We start from the raw sequence: 19,079 nt of genomic DNA, 5'->3' as shown, positions 1-19,079 counted from the left end.
GAGTGTTTCTTGCAAATCAGCTTTCTTTAACATATTTGTAGTGTCATGGAGCTTAATCCTATACATTAGAAGTTATAAGTTAATGAACTGTAGTTTATTCAGACACTATTGAGGACTAGGAGTACAGAGCGCATTACACCAGGTCTAAAATCTTTATACTGGCTTCCAGTTCAATACAGAGTACATTTTAATATGTTGTTACTAGTTTACAAATGAGTCAGTGATTTAAGCCCCAAATGCATCTGATATATTTAAGGAATGTAAACTCAGTAGGCTCTATGGGCTCAGGTCAGCTAGTCAAATCCAGACTAAACATGAAGTAACATCATTTAGCCATTACGCTGCAAACAACTGGACTATACATTATTTAAATGATGAAAACATTTCTCTTCATGGGCTGATGAATGAGCTCCATAACTTACATTGTATTATTATTATTATTATTATTATTGTTATTATTCTTATACACTATGTTTTACTGCTTTGTAAGCCATGAGGACTCTATATTCTTCAAATCATGTTAATATATATTTTAATTATTTTCATTCCACTGTAGGCTGTATGTACTGTGTACTCACTTGTGATTATAATTTTTAATATGACATGTCTTTTATTGTTTAAACATCTTGTTTTTTTCCATCTGGATGTCTCTTTTATTTATATAAAGCACACTGACTTGCCTATGTGCATGAAATCCTCTAACCAATATATACGCAACATGCCTTGTCTTGTGTTTTAGACGGTATATTTTGTATTTAGTTGTCACCTTTATCATATGGCCCTTCCACTGCACGGACTCAAATCTACTCAAATCACTGCAGAGGATGACACACAGTATTTTATGGTATAGAAGCAAAGTCAGGCAGCATCAGAAAGTGACTAATGATTGGATGGAGAAAATCGTCACTATCACCGAGTGAAAGAAGACTGAATTTACCTACTATTTTCACACAGCCTAGATACTTTAGTCATTGTAGGATGGTTGTGGCTCAGGAAGTAGAGTGGGCTATACACATCAGAAGGTTGGCAATTCTAACACTGACTTCTCTCGTCATGTTGAAGTGTCCCTTGGCAAGAAACCAAACTCCTGTGCCAATGGTATCCAAACTGTTGAGTGAGATACATTGTAAAGCACAGAAAAGTGCTATGTAAATGCAAGTCACTTTACTATTTTATTTACAGTTTAATATATCCAACTGTATCACTGTTGCAATTCGACTCTGCAAAACCATGCTGTGGTCAAATGAGGAGGTGCAGATGTTTCAACGAAGAAGTTTTATGTCATGCTGAAAATGACCTTGTGATTTCATTTTCATTCTGCATCGCTATGACAACCAGCTACATTGATGGGCTATTATCTGTGGTGAAAAGCTAACCAAGTAGCAGCTCCAAAAGTGAGTAGAGTCGAGTTGAGCCAGTGCCATCCAGCAATAAAGTGCCAACAGAGCTGCTCGTCTCCTCTATCCTGTCTCGACCACTGGTGCGGTTGTGGTATTCCTGCTGAAAGATAAGCTGTCCTGGAATCAGCCCCAGTGTGCTGAGCTAGCAGGAAACCGTAGCAGCCACCCCTCCTCTGCTCAGTCCTCCACCATGGTTTCCCTCTTTATCTCACTCTGCTCTTTTTTTTTTTTTCCTGCAACCTGAATCTACCCCTCTCTTGATTTCTCTCACCCCTATCTCGATTTCACCACCCCGGCCTTTCCCTCCCCGGCCCTGAGGCTAGCGAGCATGTCAACACCTCGGCTACAACCCAGCCACCGGGATGAAATGACACAAGTTGCCTTGCAGGGCTGTAAATCAGCACACACATCTGGGAAATTGATGAAGGGTGGTGGATTGATGGACAGAATATTCACACTGCCTGCGTGACATTTTTGAATTCTTCTCATTGCATCTGTCTTGGTATCTAAAAAATGGACTGCTGCATGATTTGTACTGGAAATAGGTCATCAAACCTTCTTTTGGTTTTGTAGTTTAGTAACACTGACACAGCCTGCTACAAATAACCGGCCGGAGATTGTTCAAGTGCAGATACAACGCTTTATAACATTGCCAAAGATGGAAAAACAGCCTAAAGATTATTTTCACTTAGCATTTTCATTCACATTTTGCAGCACTTCTACCCTATACATGCTTTGACCTACATTTCATGCCCTCTGTTGATCTCTATCATCAGTAGATTAATCAGATAACCACAGTCCATTTTGCAGTTTCTTTGTGATGAAATCTTGACACAAATAACGTGTGCAGCTCAGCCTATCAACAAATTTTACCCTGTCAAATATCTGACCGAGACCTCATTTTAGGAGTAATTTTCCACAAATAGAATGTGTGCTAGGTTAGACGATAGATAAAAATCTGCAAGAGACCTTGAACCAGAATGATTACATTTATGTTTTTGGGTAGGGGCTTAAAAAGGACCAACTGACCAGGTTCACAAATGGAATTAAACACTCCACCAGTCAGCCTAAAACAACAGCCTTTACTATGTAAAGGCTGTACCTGTACTGCTGTATTTTGATATTGTGGTTTTTAATATGTATCAAACTGTAATGATATGAATGGGGTGGATAGAATATCTGTCTTAAATAGAAACTGTGGTGGTTTCTCCACTGTGCCGCTTCCTCCCTCCCTCTGGATCTGGTCTCTTCCACTGTTTCTTTAGATGCAAAGTCAAGTCATTTACCATTTAAATTAGCTGCAGTCGTGGCACATTCAGGTTATCACCAGCACTCCCTTTAAAAGATGGAATTCCTAAAGCGAGAGGTGTGTGTCTGTGTGTGCACAGGCTAACTTGCGTGCCTGCCATTGCCATCTGACTCCCCAAACAATGCAGAGTATTTAATGTGTATGAGGTGAATGGGGAGCGGCTCCTGCCTGCTCCTAACAATAGACCTGACAAGCAAGAGGCCAGGCTTTCACTTTGTAGACAGCACGGAAAAACCAGGCTTGGAGGAGCTGGATTGTTCAGCCACAATAGGCAGCCACAGCCCTGTAAGGCAGTTCACCTCTTGTGTCATGTTTGTCTTCCATTCTGGTGTCCCTAAGCCTCTGCCCGGCCACAGTCCTGCTTTTTTTAATTGGTTATTCCTTTGCCCACCAGTCAGCTTACCTGCGTGGAATCGTTATCACATCAACTTGCCTTGGAATTGCGGCAGACTTTTTCCAAAGGGTGTCGGCAAAAGTGCCACACTCATCCATTCAGAAAACCTTAACCAGAAAATCTGCTAATGGAAAAGATAAGGAGTGGCAGAGCAGCGCTTATCCTAATTAAAATGTATGTCAATCCATATATGTAGCTGTTGACTAAATTGGGTTTTGAAGGCCAAAGCAGCTGGAGCTACAGTAGCGGGCAGCGAAACGTCTGCTCACAGCTGTCTGCCCATTGAGCGGATTAAAGGACTCTCGTATCTCTGTGGCTGAGATGCAAAAGAAGATTAGGAGGGTAGCTCATACAGAGGACCGACCCATCCTAATGTGCAGGAAAACGCTGCCGTATAGCACGGGTGTTGATGATTTATGTGTCTTGTAAATGATGTGCTGTCCTCTGCGGCTCCCTGGGAGTTTTTTATGGGTCATTTAATAGCGTGAGTTTAAGAGTGAACCTGCATGTATTGCCTGCTGTAAAATATACCCGAAAATGTACAGAAAGTCCTGCTAATAAAATACAACTCATGCAGCACTCTCATTAGTAGTGGTGCCATTTCTGTTCATGCGGGACTATTTTTTTTTATTTTGTTTTTGGTTGCTTTTCATCAGAAGTAATCTGTTTTGTCTAGCGCTCACCGATTCTGTTGCATTCCACAGTAAACATTATTAACCATATTAGCTCTGTACACTCTTTGACTCCAGCTATTCATACAGATGTTTTCTTATCTGTATCCACATGGGGATTTTAACTTTTGCTGGTTCATGTAGTTGCTAGCTGTTGTAACCAGAGCACAGCATCTATCATATTTATCATACTCTACCATGGAGTGTGGAAGTGGGATTTGACTCAAGCTGCTCTGCTATGCCATGACTTCATGGCAGCTGGTAACTCCATGATACCCCCAACTTAATTGAAACATCGGATGAATTCACAACTGAAGCTAACTGGTTAAAAAACTAAGTTGTAGAGCTTTTTTCTTCAATAAATTCATGATTGGCATTCATTTCCAGATGTTAGCCAGGGGTAGGCCTATGTATTGGTTTCACTTCTGATTGACAATGATGTTACAATGTGCATTGATGTCAGTATTATTTATTGTTTTTTTTTTTTTTTTTTTTAACAATTGGGAACACAGTGCGGCTGTGATTCCCCTCTTCACATTATAGAAGATGTAACGCTAACAGGACAGCGATGTGAAAGAGCCTCCCCTGATTCAATTTGAGGGGAATATCGTCCTCCATGTTTTTCCGGTGTGTTCATGACATCTAAGTTGACAAAAAGCAGAAAGGCAGACTTGTCTCCCGGAGTGTGAAATGTCATAAATTTTTACCATATTTACTCAGTTTTAAAAAAGCCAGATGTATATGCTGTTTTCTAGGACAAAGATGACGTAGTGAGTATATGATATGAGCTAATATCGAAGGGGACTATATGTAGTATTTCAACTTTCAAATATTGAAAAAAATACCTTAAAGGAGTGATATTTTATGTTTTTTTAAATGGAATTATTCATTTTAAAACATTTTCCTGTGGTCTACATATACTGTAAATGCTATGCTTGGGTCTGAATTCTTCATTAATTCAAGTCCACAGGTCCATCTTCAACCCTATTTCTGAGTAATGACACCAGAAAGGTCGTTTTAGCGCTGGCCCTTTAAATGCAAATGAGCCACTTCACACCCCACCCCCTCCAGGTTATTGGCTGTGCTGTGGTTTAGATTAAAACTTTTTCATCTGTTAGGGTCCCAAAATACACAAATAAATGTACCGAAGACTAATAAAAGTGGGTTTAGCAAAATATGACCCCTTTAAATGATCATGACAGTGTTCAGAATAAAGCTTGTAAGTTGTGCCGAAGATGGCAATTAATTGAATTGATTGAGATATGAATCGAATATAATCATACTGAAGGTCTGACAGATTTGTGTGACCACTAGAGGGAGTAGTGTGTCACTCTGTCAGTCTCTCATTGTGTGGAAAACTAACACAACAGAGCCTTTGAGCAAACATCAGAAAGTGATGGGATAGGATGAGAACAGTAAAGAAACAACTTTTCTAGTCAAAGAAAGTGATAAAAACGAGAAGCACTGTTGTTTTCTTCACTGGACACAGCTCTAAATAAAAGAAAGAATAAAGAATGGAGTTTGATGATGAAATCAGAGTGTTTCTTCTACATGGGTGAGTTTGTTGATGAGGCTGATGAAGATATAAAGTTGTTATATAATGTTATTATCTTTGCTAAGTTCACCATTTGTTGATCTTTGGTTCAGACTAAACTGTGATAGTTCTGACCTTGTTTGGTCTTCAGTTCTACTATAGACATCACAAACCACACAGAAAACAGAGCTGATTTGTGGTTTTACTAAGGCTGTTTTCCTTTTAAAAACAGAGCTAAGCTAACACAGCTATGATGTAAACTATCAGCTGATGTAGCATGTGAAGATTAGCATACGAAGATACACTATCAGTGCTATGGGTTCCATTATACAGATTTTTCTAACCCACAGGTGTCAAACATGTGGCCTGGGGGCCAAATCCGGCCAGCCAAAGGGTCCAGTCCGGCCCCTGGGAGGGATCTGTGAAATGCAAAAAATTACACTAAGATATTAACAGTCCTTTTAGTTCAGGTTCCATATTCAGAACAATTCAATCTCAAGTGGGCAGGACCAGTAAAATACTATCATAACAACATATCAATGATGACAACTCCAAATTTTTCTCTTTGTAAATGTAAATATTTTCATATATTTATTCTAAAACAATGTATAATTTCGCAAAAAATGTGAATCACCTGAACAAATATGAACAACCTGAAATTTCTTAAGAGAAGTAAGTCCAATTTTAACAATATTCTGCCTGTTACTAAAGGTTTTGTGTGTTTGTAGATCCACTGTGATCTGTAAGTTCTAATGTATATGTGTAAATGATAAATTGTGGGAGAATATTGTTAAAATTACACTTATTTTTTCAGTTTGCTCATGTTATTCACATCTTTTGAAAGGATAGTTTGTAGATGTAAACCTTTTCATACTGTAAATTTATTTTTTTTGCTCTAAACCATAGAGAAAAGTTTGGAGTTGACATTATTTATATATTTTTGTGTTATTATTTTACTGGTTCGGCCCACTGCAGATCAAATTTAGCTGAATGCGGCCCCTGAAATAAAATGAGTTTGACACCCCTGGTCTAACCAATGACCTTTATCCTTTATTCAGTGAGTGATTTAGTCCGTGGATACATGGTGTTGATTTGTTAGTGGTTTTGGTTACAAGTGTGTTCTGGTACACAACTTCTTCCTGCTGTCGAGAGTTTGGAATACCAGTTCTACATAAAACCCCTGTAAGGTCAAAACTTCTTTCTTTAATCTGTTCTTTCTTTAATTCTAATTAATGTTTCAATTAGATACGAGGCCATCTTCTTTGAAGTGGGGTTTCTGTCTTTGGTTAAGGCTGCTCTGCTCTGATGACGGTAAAAGAGGAAGGAAGTAGATGTGACCTGCCTTTTGGGGTCAGACATTTTAAAGGAATTCTTCAGGGTTGCGTTACTCCCATAGATCGGTGCTGAGAGATGAGCAGCAAAAAGGAAATGGATGCAGAAATACAGCATCTCAGAACTATGAGCCCTAATTGCTAGTAAATTTGTCTAACTGTCTGAAAGTCTTTGAAAGATCTGCTTCTGCTAACATTAGAAACTCTAAATGTCAGTTTGTGGATTGTCTTATTATCAGTAAATTTATCTCTCCTCTACTATTTCAGTGTTTAATTAAAAAAAAAAAAAAAATTATCAGCAAACGCCAGCCAGGAAAATCCTTTTGTCATCGTTTTAGTGTCTGCTGCCGTGAGTGGGGCAGGCGTGCCATCTTTTTATTTATTCCTTCAGAGGAGAAAAACATTGTAAATGCAATTTCCGTGGACTATTAGTGCAGAATGTAGCCTTCAAAAAGCAATCACTTGAATTGGTATGGGAATTTGTTTTAAGGCTATGAAGAACAGCTCAGATAATCCCTTGATTTCCAATTTTGTATTTCATTTTGTACAGAGTCTTGCAGCCATCTCTCTTGCGTCTTAATGCCTGTGTGTTTTAGCTTTCAGGGCTTTATGCCTATGCCGGTCTATTCCACTCCTACCGTGTAAAAATGAGATGCCTTGGAAAAAAGAAGTGTTACACTGGCTGTGCTGGTGTTCTACTTCAAAAGCACACTCTTTCGGCAAACCTTTAAAATACTTTTTCACCTTTAAGAGCCTCATGGCCCAATGAAACTCTCCCACTTCATCTGGTAAGTTTACAGTAGTCAACAAGAGCAATGGGTGTCACAGAGGCCCACTCACAGGCAAAAAAAAAAAAAAAAACAACTCAGTGTAAACCAAATGTAAAATCCTTCTATAAACACATTGTTGCCTCTCTCCTCTTGCTCACCACGTGGCTTGATGATGAGTTTGATGCCATTCATGGGCTTAGGAGTTGGTTTGAACAGGAACAAGAGTCTGTGTAATTGAATTAGTGACCAACACACACACATAGTTCCTTATTTCCTTCATTTGAGTGGATGTTACGTGTGGAACTGGATTCATTTTCTGGAGGCTTAACCCTAGTCTTCAGCCTGAAATCTAATGATTCGTGTTGTGATGTATTTCCCACACTAAGGCGTCAGACCTCACACTGTGAACGAGCTTGTAGTTTTGTGGCCTCACAAATATAGAAAAACACCCCACACACATTTGTCCTCACTTTGTAGGTCAGGTTTTCATGTTGATGGCTAAAAAAACACACATACTTTTCTCTGTGGAAGGGCAGGACTAATCATTGAGAATCTCTGCCCTCCCAGGAGAGGGTTGAATACTTTCCTTGTATAGAAGAGAGACGGGAGAGGCTCTGTCTGCTCTGTGTGTGTGTGTGTGTGTGTTTGTGTTTGTGTGTGTATGTGTGTGTTTGTGTCTATTTCTGTATGTAAATGTGGCTGTGTGGTGTTTCATTTCCAGAGATACCTTGACCAGATTAAATGGGGCGTCTGGACATAGGGCTCCTGACCCCATAACCTCTGACGGGGAGGTTTCGGAACATGTGTGTATATGTGTGTGTGTGTGTGTGTGTGTGTGTGATGCAAAGCAGCAGCTGTTCTCCAGATGTCCTCAACTCCCCCCAAAAAGGAAAGAGCACATACATGGGTCATAAGCCATATGGTAATTATTTATATTGATTTTTGGGATTGTCATTATTTAGTTTTTTGTTTTTGTTTTTTTTGTGGGTGTTATTTCAAGAAGATTCCACACTGAGACCACTGCTGTTGCATTAGGGGTAATTAATAAACAGTAGGTAAGTGCTTGTTCTCTACATTAGTCCAAAATGAATGTTTTTTCTGCTTTTATTGACCCTCCTGACCTCCATTAGTCGCAGAAATCTTCAATTTTCTGCACATAACAAAACAAAAACCGGTATATTTTAATTTCTAGCCCATTCATTGCACCTTAGCTGCCATTAAGTATTGATTCCGTCCTTTTTTCGTAACAGGAAATAATAATCATCATCGTCATAATCACTGACTCCAGGCCGCTGAATGGCTGGTCTGTAATTTTCTGGTTGATAGAACCTCCTGGGCTTCAATTTGCACTGAAAGGTTACATTATCTACCTCACACAGGTGGATTGAAATATGAATTTTTCCTTACTTGTAACTTCACAGTTTTTTGACAGGCATTCTGCATGTTAAGTATCCGGTCTCTTCTCTCATGGTCACAGTTTCTTTTTCTTCTGTAGTTTTTAGTTTTTAAAAGCTAATGAGTTGGATGCGGTGAGTGCACTTCTAGGCAGGTGCCTCCCAGTGAGAGGGTGGTGGGTAATGAGTCCCATATCACATGAGAAACTCCCCTCCTTTCCAGGCACAGCCCCCCACCACCTGCATTTATTAAGCCCAGATCCCATGGACCCATTTAGCTAATTGCATATCTGGGTCTGCTCCTTATCTATGAGAGTGGTAGAAGACACCAGACAATTAGTTAGCAGGCTTCAGTCAGTCTGTGCTGCGAGGCTGAGCTGTGATGTTCGCCATGATTTAGATCCTTTAATCCCCCCCCCCACTACACACAGCTGAAAAGGGCATGCTGAGTTGTATTCCTCATGGCTATACTCCTCAAATTTCACCCTTTTTCTCTATAAAAGCTGAAGAGACACTGGCAGGTTTTTTGTCCCCTGTAAATGATTTGGTTATGAATGGGAGGACTAACCCTACCTGTGGGTTTTTGGAGGTTTTTTTTGGACCACAATGAAGGTTGTGAGTAGATCTACATTTTGTTTTTAATTGTATTTGAAAGATAAACATACTGCATACGAGACAGGGTGATCTGGCCAAGGTAGAATCATGATCCATGGTCTGAATCACATTTCTGGCCTGTTATAAACTTTCCCTGTAGTTTCCTCTGGTTTTTGGAGGCTTAGGAGGTTTGAGATGCCTTTAAGCTGTTGCTGACTAACCATTTTCTAAAGGCTTTGTAGCAATATTGACAATATTTCGATAATATAAACACTAGCCCACATTTTTCTGTGCATACAGCTGCAGTGTTTCCAAACTGGTGCTGCTGGGTTATATAATGAATTAAAAATGTTTTCACACCAGCATAACTCTGAAACTTGACCCACAGCTCATGAATTTAATTGTAATTCTTCCTCATTCTTTCTTCAGCAGCAGCTAAACAACACATTATACAAACTCTGCAAGGTTTACGCAGGCTAACACCAAACACTTTGGTGCGAACAAACATGAGAGTAGCTTAATAAACACACTGAAAAAATCAACTCATTAGCCCGGTGACCTGTACTAGACATTAATCGTACAAACCTAAGGTTAGTGCAACACTTTTGGTAAAATACCACAATTACTGAGAAACTTGCCATTTTTAATAGTGCAATCTGTACAATCCCTGTGAAAAGTAGATCATGTGACAAATTAAGATGGATCACAGTCAAAGTATTTGAGATCCCCTAGTCTGACTGCATACATACCTGCATTACAGCGCTTTCCACAAATTAGGTTTGTTTGGTCCAGGATTCACTGTAAGAATATCAACCAATCATGCCACGCAGACCAGACTTTGATGCTTTTAGTTTTGTATAGAAGATTAGATATAGTAAATGCAATAACTGCAATTCACTCCCTACTTGTTAATGTTCTTTTTGTTTGTTTCATTGTTAAAAAAATGGGACATTCAGACTAATATACAGGGTGGGGAAGCAAAATTTACAATGAACATTTAGTTGTTTTTTCTCAGCAGGCACTACGTCAATTGTTTTGAAACCAAACATATATTGATGTCATAATCATACCTAACACTATTATCCATACCTTTTCAGAAACTTTTGCCCATATGAGTAATCAGGAAAGCAAACGTCAAAGAGTGTGTGATTTGCTGAATGCACTCGTCACACCAAAGGAGATTTCAAAAATAGTTGGAGTGTCCATAAAGACTGTTTATAATGTAAAGAAGAGAATGACTATGAGCAAAACTATTACGAGAAAGTCTGGAAGATACTATTAAAGAAGAATGGGAGAAGTTGTCACCCCGAATATTTGAGGAACACTTGCGCAAGTTTCAGGAAGCGTGTGAAGGCAGTTATTGAGAAAGAAGGAGGACACATAGAATAAAAACATTTTCTATTATGTACATTTTCTTGTGGCAAATAAATTCTCATGACTTTCAATAAACTAATTGGTCATACACTGTCTTTCAATCCCTGCCTCAAAATATTGTAAATTTTGCTTCCCCACCCTGTACTGTTGATGACATTTAAAATGAATATCTTTGTCAAAATTGATGCAGAATGTCAATAAAAAAGTGAATTAAAAAAAAAAAGAATATCAACCAAGTCTCTTAGAAATTTTGTTGTACAGCTAATCCTGATGTGATGTTATAATCGTGGCCATTGGAGTCCAACAATTCTTGTATACACAATATTTCTGTGCAGACCACTGAGGAGTTTAGATAAAAATGTGAATGGAAATGAGTAATGATTCCCCATCAGTGAACAGCTGCCACTGATCTTTGAGGTGGTCTAGAGCCTGAGACGCAGCACAGAGCCTCAGAGCTACACTGTGACCACAACTGCTTGTTAACAGGAGTATGTTTGTGATATTTTCATGCTTACTGTGTTGAGATGCCGTGCTCAATTCCTCAGAGATGTCACTTTAACTCGTGCGCTGATGTTTTGTTAATATCCAGCTGTGAACAGGTGGAGATGTGAGACGTCATAGCGGGCAGCTTTATTAAAGCCTCATTTTTGGGGCTGGAGGAAGGTGTTTCCCTGGCACCATATTGTCTGAGAGGTCCACACTCCGTCCTCCTCTGCAGTGTGAGATTAATGAAACTGCAGGATGAACAGAACAATGGGGTCTCCAGTGGCACATTGTGCTCCCTCAGATTGCCAGTGGCCATATACCTCTGCGCCCCACCTCCAGAACCCCCACAGGACCAGAGGAGTTCCCCCACTCCTTGAATTTTTCCCCGGGGTTGTTTTTTTTATCATAACGGATTGTATTGTGGTGATATCAAGTGTCAACCTCACACTATTTTTAATCTAATTCAGTTTTCTCAGCACAGTTTGGTGTCTTCTGACGTGCTTTACACCCCTGGGTAGTGTTCCCTAAACTAAGCATGTTGAGTTCTGCTCTAAGCAATCCCCCTCTGGGCTCACAATAGAGATTTAAAGGAATGCAAATGTCTCTTAAGTTGTTCAAGATAAGGTTTCTCTCTCCTCAGGTGTGTTTTGTTAAATTCAGGTTCTCACAGTTATTTTCCTTGAGGCAGAAATGTTCACATTCCTCTAGGCTATTATCATAGTATTTTCAACTTTTTCTAGAGATTTGTTTTGTCACTGGGTCCTGTTTTGATCTGTGAGAAAGTTGTTTTATTCTCTTAACATTTGGTATGAGTTTGATATACTGTTATTTTTTTTAATGATACACATGCAGTTTATATGGATGTTGATATGTTAACTGCTGTAGCTGAATTGCTGTAGGTTGGACAAAAGAAACAACTGACAAGTTTTTGAAAGTAAAAATGATGAAATGTATCTGTAGCTGAGACATACCGTACATGACTGCAGTTCTTGGCACGTCTCCTCTCATTTTTACTGTAATCATTGCTCTCTAGTGATTATAATAATGGAGCCTTTCATTTTTTGACCTCTCAGGGGATTTTGAGAAGCGAGTCATTGTGCGAATCAGTTTCCTCCTCTGGTAAGAAACCGAAAACCTTTCCTGCGCCGTGCCAATGTCAGGGAGTCAATGATGCTCTGGGGACAGGTTGTTGCTACTCAGTGCTGGAGCCAAAGCTGAGTAATAATCGGTTAATCAGGTGCCAGATAGAGATTGTTTCTGACTGTTAGCATGATGTTAAATTGTTGGATTAATCAGTGAATTCATGTACCACACCAATGAGGGGGAAAAAACTGCTGTGTTTAAAAGCAAACCATCTTAACTGTACAGTCTGGTGCTTCTGATGTATCATTGCACTGCATATTCTTGTTGCATATGTTTGTGAGTATGCAAGTGTCAGTGTAGTTGGAGCGAGAGCAGATCCTCCCGAGGGACAGCGAGGCCCTGCACAGTGGTGAGAGTCTGCAGTGTGTTGCTTCTCCCTTCAATGATCCTCCTTGAGAGCGTCTCTCACTTGTCCTCCATCAGTCTCCATCCTGTCAGTGGAGCGGCTGCAGCCCATGTTATTAACTCTGGCTTTGGCTGTGGGCGCTGTACTGTACAGCCTGGACAGGTGTAATAACCCACAGGCCCTATTGTCAACTATTCTAGTTATCTGCCTGTTGAGTACTTTAGCCCAGACCATTTGGGAACTTAAACTGGTTTACTGGAAAAAAACAAAACAAAACAATTATTTGGTACAGAATGCAGCCCATGCTACTCTGCAAAACACACCAGCTTTATAATGTATTCTTTTTTTCCAGTGCATTTAAGGTAAAAGAAGTTTAAAATAGTATGCTGCAAAGAGGGTTGCTGGCCATATTCTCTGTGCATATTAGTGTCTTTACTTTTTTTGACACACCCAAATAGTACAGCCTGATCACTTAATATCATTTCCAGACAAGTGGCATGTAGTCTGGTAGTAGTTGCAGTTAAAATACTGCAGTAATATAAACAGTCTGGTTAAAAAACTGTCCATAAGACTGAAGCTGTTGGTGATTAAAAATATAAACGAATACCTGGACACTCTGGCCTTGACACCTTTTTATTCCATAAGCTTAGATAAAATTAACATTATTAAGTTTTATACAGCTGCACATCAAGCACTGCAGACATTGTACTTTAGAATTAGTTTATTTGTGCATTACGCACAATAAGATGATTAAAAAAAAAAGTTAGAACAGAGTGCAAGAGAGTTTACAAGCCAAAAATGTTTTATGCAAATACTGCCCGTTTAAAAAAAACAAAGCCAATCATAAAAAATGTAATAGACCAGTCTAAGAACAGGCATTAGTATCCAGGTTCTAGAATGCTTTATTTGTCCAGAAGGAAAGTAACTAATGAAAAAACAAACAAACAAACAAACAAATTAATACAACGTGCACAGATATGATCATCACGCGTGCAAGTTGAACAACAAAGACAATATTTGAAAAACCATAAATGTTCATGTTCTGTTTAGATATATTTATTAAATTTCAAATACAGAATGCACACAGGTATTCAAACACAAAAAAAGAGAAAAAAAAAAACAAAGAAAGAAAGAAAGCAAAAAAAAAACCCACTTAACCCTCCCAAACCCCTTGCTGTCACCAAAACTATATGCATATACAATATGGCACTGTAAATATAAATAAAGTCACATATGAGAGTGTTACATACACATACATCTTAACTTGTTAAGGGCCTTGTACATGCATTGTAGGATTGTCAAAAAAGATTTCCACACTTTATGAAACTTCTGTTCAGATCCAAATGTTCATGTTGACTGAAACGAGTGTAGATGGTCCTTGATATTTCAGTGAACATGGAAGGCCAACTGTGTCAAAGGTGAAAGTCCTGTGGTAAATGTCTGAAGAAAGCTTAAAAAGTTGTAGGATGCATTAGGAAGGTTATGAATTAAAATAACATATTTGTATTTGTATGCTTGACAAATAAATTACTCTGTTTTGGGAAAACACAAGTCGGCCTATCATTAATGTGCTAACCACTGTTTATTTGTTTGGTACTGGCTGACCTGTGCTGTGAGTGGGTTCCGAACACAGGGTGATATTTCTGAAAAGTTCTGTACCTGGTGTGACACTGAACAGAGGTTGTGAGTTTGGTTGTGCTTAATGTAAAATATACCGAAGAGAAAATGCCTCCAGCAGCTGTAATTATCCAGTACGACCCGCTTTGTGCAGCAGCTCTTGGTAAATATTTGCTCTGGGCACTGCCAATGAGACACTAACACTGGTTTTTATCTCACATTAAAACTGCTTTAGGAGATGCACATTAATCTAGAAGGTGTACGTATATTTTTCTGTATACCTACGTGCATTTTTAAAAAATTAATTATTTACACTTGCAAGCTTATTATATTTCACCACTTAATTTATGTTCCTTTCTATACTGCAGATTCTTAATAAATGATTTTCAGTCTGTCTGGTGAAATATAAATTGCTTTAGTGTCAAGAGGCATCGGTGTCTAAAAATATTGTGGGAGGGGCGACTGAACTGTACATGTTCGGTGTGTTTATTACATTTGCATTCATCCTCTTAACCAGCTGTGTACCAGCTGTCTCTTCAGTCTGGACCTCAAGCTTTTAATTATTGCACATGTAATAATTTCACTTTGTCTTTTTCTATTTTCTGCTGTCATGCACTGCAACATATGGTGCAGACTGTAACAAATTCACTGCCCTAACGCTGTGCATGAAGAGCTCTAATGAGCAGTGAAGTGAAAATCGGTGACGTGTTTGTTAAAAACCTATTGATACGTATTTACATGCCATCCATGTGCTAAATATGTCATTTGTCTTTTCAGCTGTGAACACCAGCAGACGTTCAAGGCTGCGTTCCCCTCAGCAATAAGGTAAGAAGCCGCTCACTGTGTGGACACGATGAGTATAAAGTGACAGAATGGATCCTAAATGAGACTGAAAGTATCCATGTGCACTTAGACTCAGTGTTCTTCCTCCTTCAGTAAAGCCAACAGCAGCTCTGAACGCTGCAAAAAGGGCTGTTAGTAATGAAACCATAGACGAAGACGAACTGTCATACAAATAATAATTGGGACTGACAGTTTGTCTTTTTCTGTTCATTTTATGGCACTCATTTATTCACAGACTGTCAAGTTTATTTATGCACATAGAATACAACTAATGATGAAGAACAGATATGTTGCCATTGAACAGCGGAAAAAGATGTTAAAACAATGACGAACCATGATATTTCTATAAACATCATTCTATTTTTAATGCAGCTGAATGAAGATTAGTATGATTAAACTAAATAATTGTAGTTCGCCTATATAATTGCAATAAGGTGATTATGTAGATTATGTAATCATTGTGACGGGCTTTGTTTCAACATATTGTTCATATCCATATATATGCTCAGCAGATGGGTCACGTAACCCTTTAAGACCTAGAACTATTTTTGCAGCTTCGAGATGATTTTTTTTTCCTCCACATTTACCCTTTATGATTTATCACCACGTGTTATAATATTGTTCTCTGCATTTAGCATTTTTCAGTGAACATCATGTATTTTTCTAGATTGAATTCACTAATCATGTAGATGGTCATTAAAGCTCAGAGTGAATTCAAAGGTTATTATATAAAACAGAAAAAACTGAGAAAAAGTGACTTTCAGAAAAGTATATCATTAAATGAACATAAAAATCCTCTACAACCACCGTCATTTATCAGATTATTTGTGTTTTACTGGTGAATCAATGCTGTAGAAGATGACATTGTTTACATGTTGACTATGGAGCCTCTGAATGTCCAAATGGGTCATATGAAAAACTGAGAAACTGCATTTTACCTCAGTTATTTACTTGCATTGATAGGATTAGTGGATCAACAGTTATTACATGTTTTAGATCAGTAGATGCGTCTGATCACTGATGACTAAGGCCTTTGAGGATTCATGCATAAAGGAAAAGGAGATGGAGAATGGCCGTTCAATGAAATGAGCTTAAAGCTGCGTATGACTCTCATCGCCAATTTCAGAGTCATAGCCTCAGTATCACAAATCCTTAAGTCCTTCTGTGATTACACACCTGAATCTCTTCCCTCACAGTGAACAATTTTCATGTGTACCCCATAGGGATGTAACGATTACCGGTATAACGATAAACCGCGGTGAAATTGCGGATGGTTAGTATTACCGTTTAAATTCTAATTATCATGATAACCGTGTTTAATTACTGCACTTTTAGGGGAAAAAACGCCAATATAAAACTATGCTTTTACGTCAAATATTTGAGTATAGTTTTAATTTATTACAATTTTGATTTTATATACTTAATATTTGGAACCAATATTCACTTTTAAAGTCTTTGAAAGGGTTTGTTAAGCATCTTTGTGTTATTCATGCGATAAAGTATATACATTTTTCAAATTGGATTTTATTTATATTTTTTGTGTTTTCTGGTCTTTTATGTTTTTATAGTAGGTTAAAGTGAAAAAATAATAGATGAGATAGATGAAGTTGTGCTAAAAAAACAGATCCCAAACATGGGTATAGTAAACATTTGTTTATATAAAGGCAAAATCAAAAGTACTGAAAAACGGCCAAAATAGGCTCAGACTACTAAGGGTTAATATTTGAATGTTTCTGCCAACAGAAGGTACATTCTGCCTATTATTTTATTTGTTTTTTTTAATGTTGTTGTTTTTTTCAAAATACAACTTGGTTAAATTATTTCAGTGTGTATATTAGTACTTTTTGAACATTTTGAGCAAAATTTCAACAATGCCGCGGTAATAATGATAACCGTGATTATTTTGGTCACAATAACCGAGATATGAAATTTTCATATCGTTACATCCCTAGTACCCCACCATAAACACTCCATTTGTTTACAAACAGAGCCGGTAGGTCACTCAGGCATTTTTGGAAATTTGTCGTGATGTGCATTGTGAGAAGTGGAGCTCCATGCAGCTGCAGTAGCAAGAGGCAGTGAAGCTGTTTCCGTGTTTGTTGCCGCTGTGGCCATAATGCATAATTTAACAGTGAACCTACACATTTGATAAATGCAATGGAAGTTGTGAAGTGTGTGAGTGTTGTGTGTATCTAATAATGCTATGGTACTGTGTTCAGGTGCAAACCCTCACTGATGTCCACATAGATTTTCTCAGTTTGTTTCCTTTGAGTGTGTTAGTTCATATAAAACCGTGCTAAGCTATATTGAAGATGTGTTGCTTGCATGAGTTTCACTAGGAGTGCAGATAAAGGCTGTGTCATGTGATCGACTGTATATATTTGCTTTGGCAAGTCTTGCCGTGATCAGCGTTGCTTGGCCCGGTGCCGGGAGTCACGATGCCATTCGGAGTAAGCAAGAGTTACAGACTAAAAGCTTTCTGAGTTTTGTCTTGAAGGCTCTTTGCTTTTCTCTGCTGTTTGTGATTGCAGCAGTGACTTTAGTTTTTCTCTGTTTGTTCTAACTTTGTCGAATGTTTTTTTTCTGTTTGTCTTTGTCTGATTCACCCAGTTTCAGTTACACAATCGCACACATATTCAGCAGGCTGCCATTTGGTACACTGACCGAGTACCGTGTAATCTCTTCTTTACACATACTCTAAAAGAGGTCAGCTGTTCACCTCAGTGTTGGTTAATGGAAGTCGGTTCATTATTTTGGGAAGTTCCTACACGCTTACCTCCGTCTTTTTGTATCAGTATTGTAATGCTGCTTTCGGAAGACTGTTAGCTGCCAGCATCTGGCTCCACTCTGCAAATGAGGTTACAGTTGCTGGGAGCTTTTACGTTCCCAACAGTTAATGAGCTTTAATACTGATTTGTCTCAAGTCATGCTTCAATATACACTCAGAACTTAATCAGATGTGCATTTTGTTAAAATACAGCAAGAGTGCAGCTTGAATGGTGGATTTTGGAAGTAGAAAAATATAGAATGAACCTGTGATTTGTTACTTTGTCTCCGTTGAAAACCGAAAACTGATTATTTTCTCCTTATAATCGGTAGTTTTGACCAGATTGAAGCTGTTTTATAATACAATACAATATCTGCCAGTTAAAAAAAACAACTCTTGCTACTAAATGCACTGGCATTGAGTTTCTCCAATGGTGAACACATACAGAATAGAATAGAATAGAATAGGAGATGTTTCTTTATGATTTGATCAGTCAGGCATTTGTTGTATAGATTGAGGCTTTAAAATGTTTTGCTGAAACGTTGAAAATCAGATTTTCACAGTAAATCCCTCCAAATCCTATTGAGACATAATGAGTTCCTGATTTTCTTTTGCCTGCATTTTAATTAGTAATAAGGATTTTGGTGTAAATAGAGTACGAAAGCAACCTAGCTGCAAATCAGCTTTTTGTAATCTGCCTATTTTCAATTTAATTATTGTTAGACATGCTGTTTCGTGTTTGTTATCCATTGCTCTTTTCATTTTTTGTTTGCCATTTATAAATAACTATCTATTGTGTTATTGTTTTGGAAAGCAACAAACCCTAATTTGGTTAGTTACAGCAAATAATATGCCCTTTTTGTTTCTTGATTATAGGTTTTTATTTCAGATTGATTTCCCCAAATGTGAGAATAGTACATTTAATGGAATCTGCGATATTTGATGTCAACATTCCTGCTTTTCCGTTTTGACAAAGCCTTGATTGAATTCTCATATAAGATACTGTTTGTGCTCTAGACAATTCAGCAACTTTCTTGCAAAATAAGTCATTGAATAGTTAAGTAAAGATCAACCAAACAGCTTGACAATGTTGTTTATAAGCAAGG

At 38.2% G+C, this 19,079-nt stretch overlaps 1 protein-coding gene across 2 annotated transcripts in view; it reads left to right on the top strand.

The window, feature by feature from the left end:
* Nucleotides 1-19,079, top strand: part of tln2a (talin 2a) — a 115,759-nt gene that overhangs the window by 10,392 nt on the left and 86,288 nt on the right. For both annotated transcript variants that reach the window (XM_030161254.1, XM_030161263.1), the window contains exon 2: nucleotides 15,141-15,188. The gene's annotated coding sequence lies outside the window, so the exon portion shown is untranslated. The remainder of the gene's footprint in view (nucleotides 1-15,140; nucleotides 15,189-19,079) is intronic.

Source organism: Sphaeramia orbicularis, chromosome 3, assembly GCF_902148855.1.
Source record: "Sphaeramia orbicularis chromosome 3, fSphaOr1.1, whole genome shotgun sequence".
Classification (NCBI taxonomy): domain Eukaryota; kingdom Metazoa; phylum Chordata; class Actinopteri; order Kurtiformes; family Apogonidae; genus Sphaeramia; species Sphaeramia orbicularis.
The sequence above is the reverse complement of the archived record's forward strand: the minus strand, read 5'-3'. Positions and strand labels throughout refer to the sequence as shown.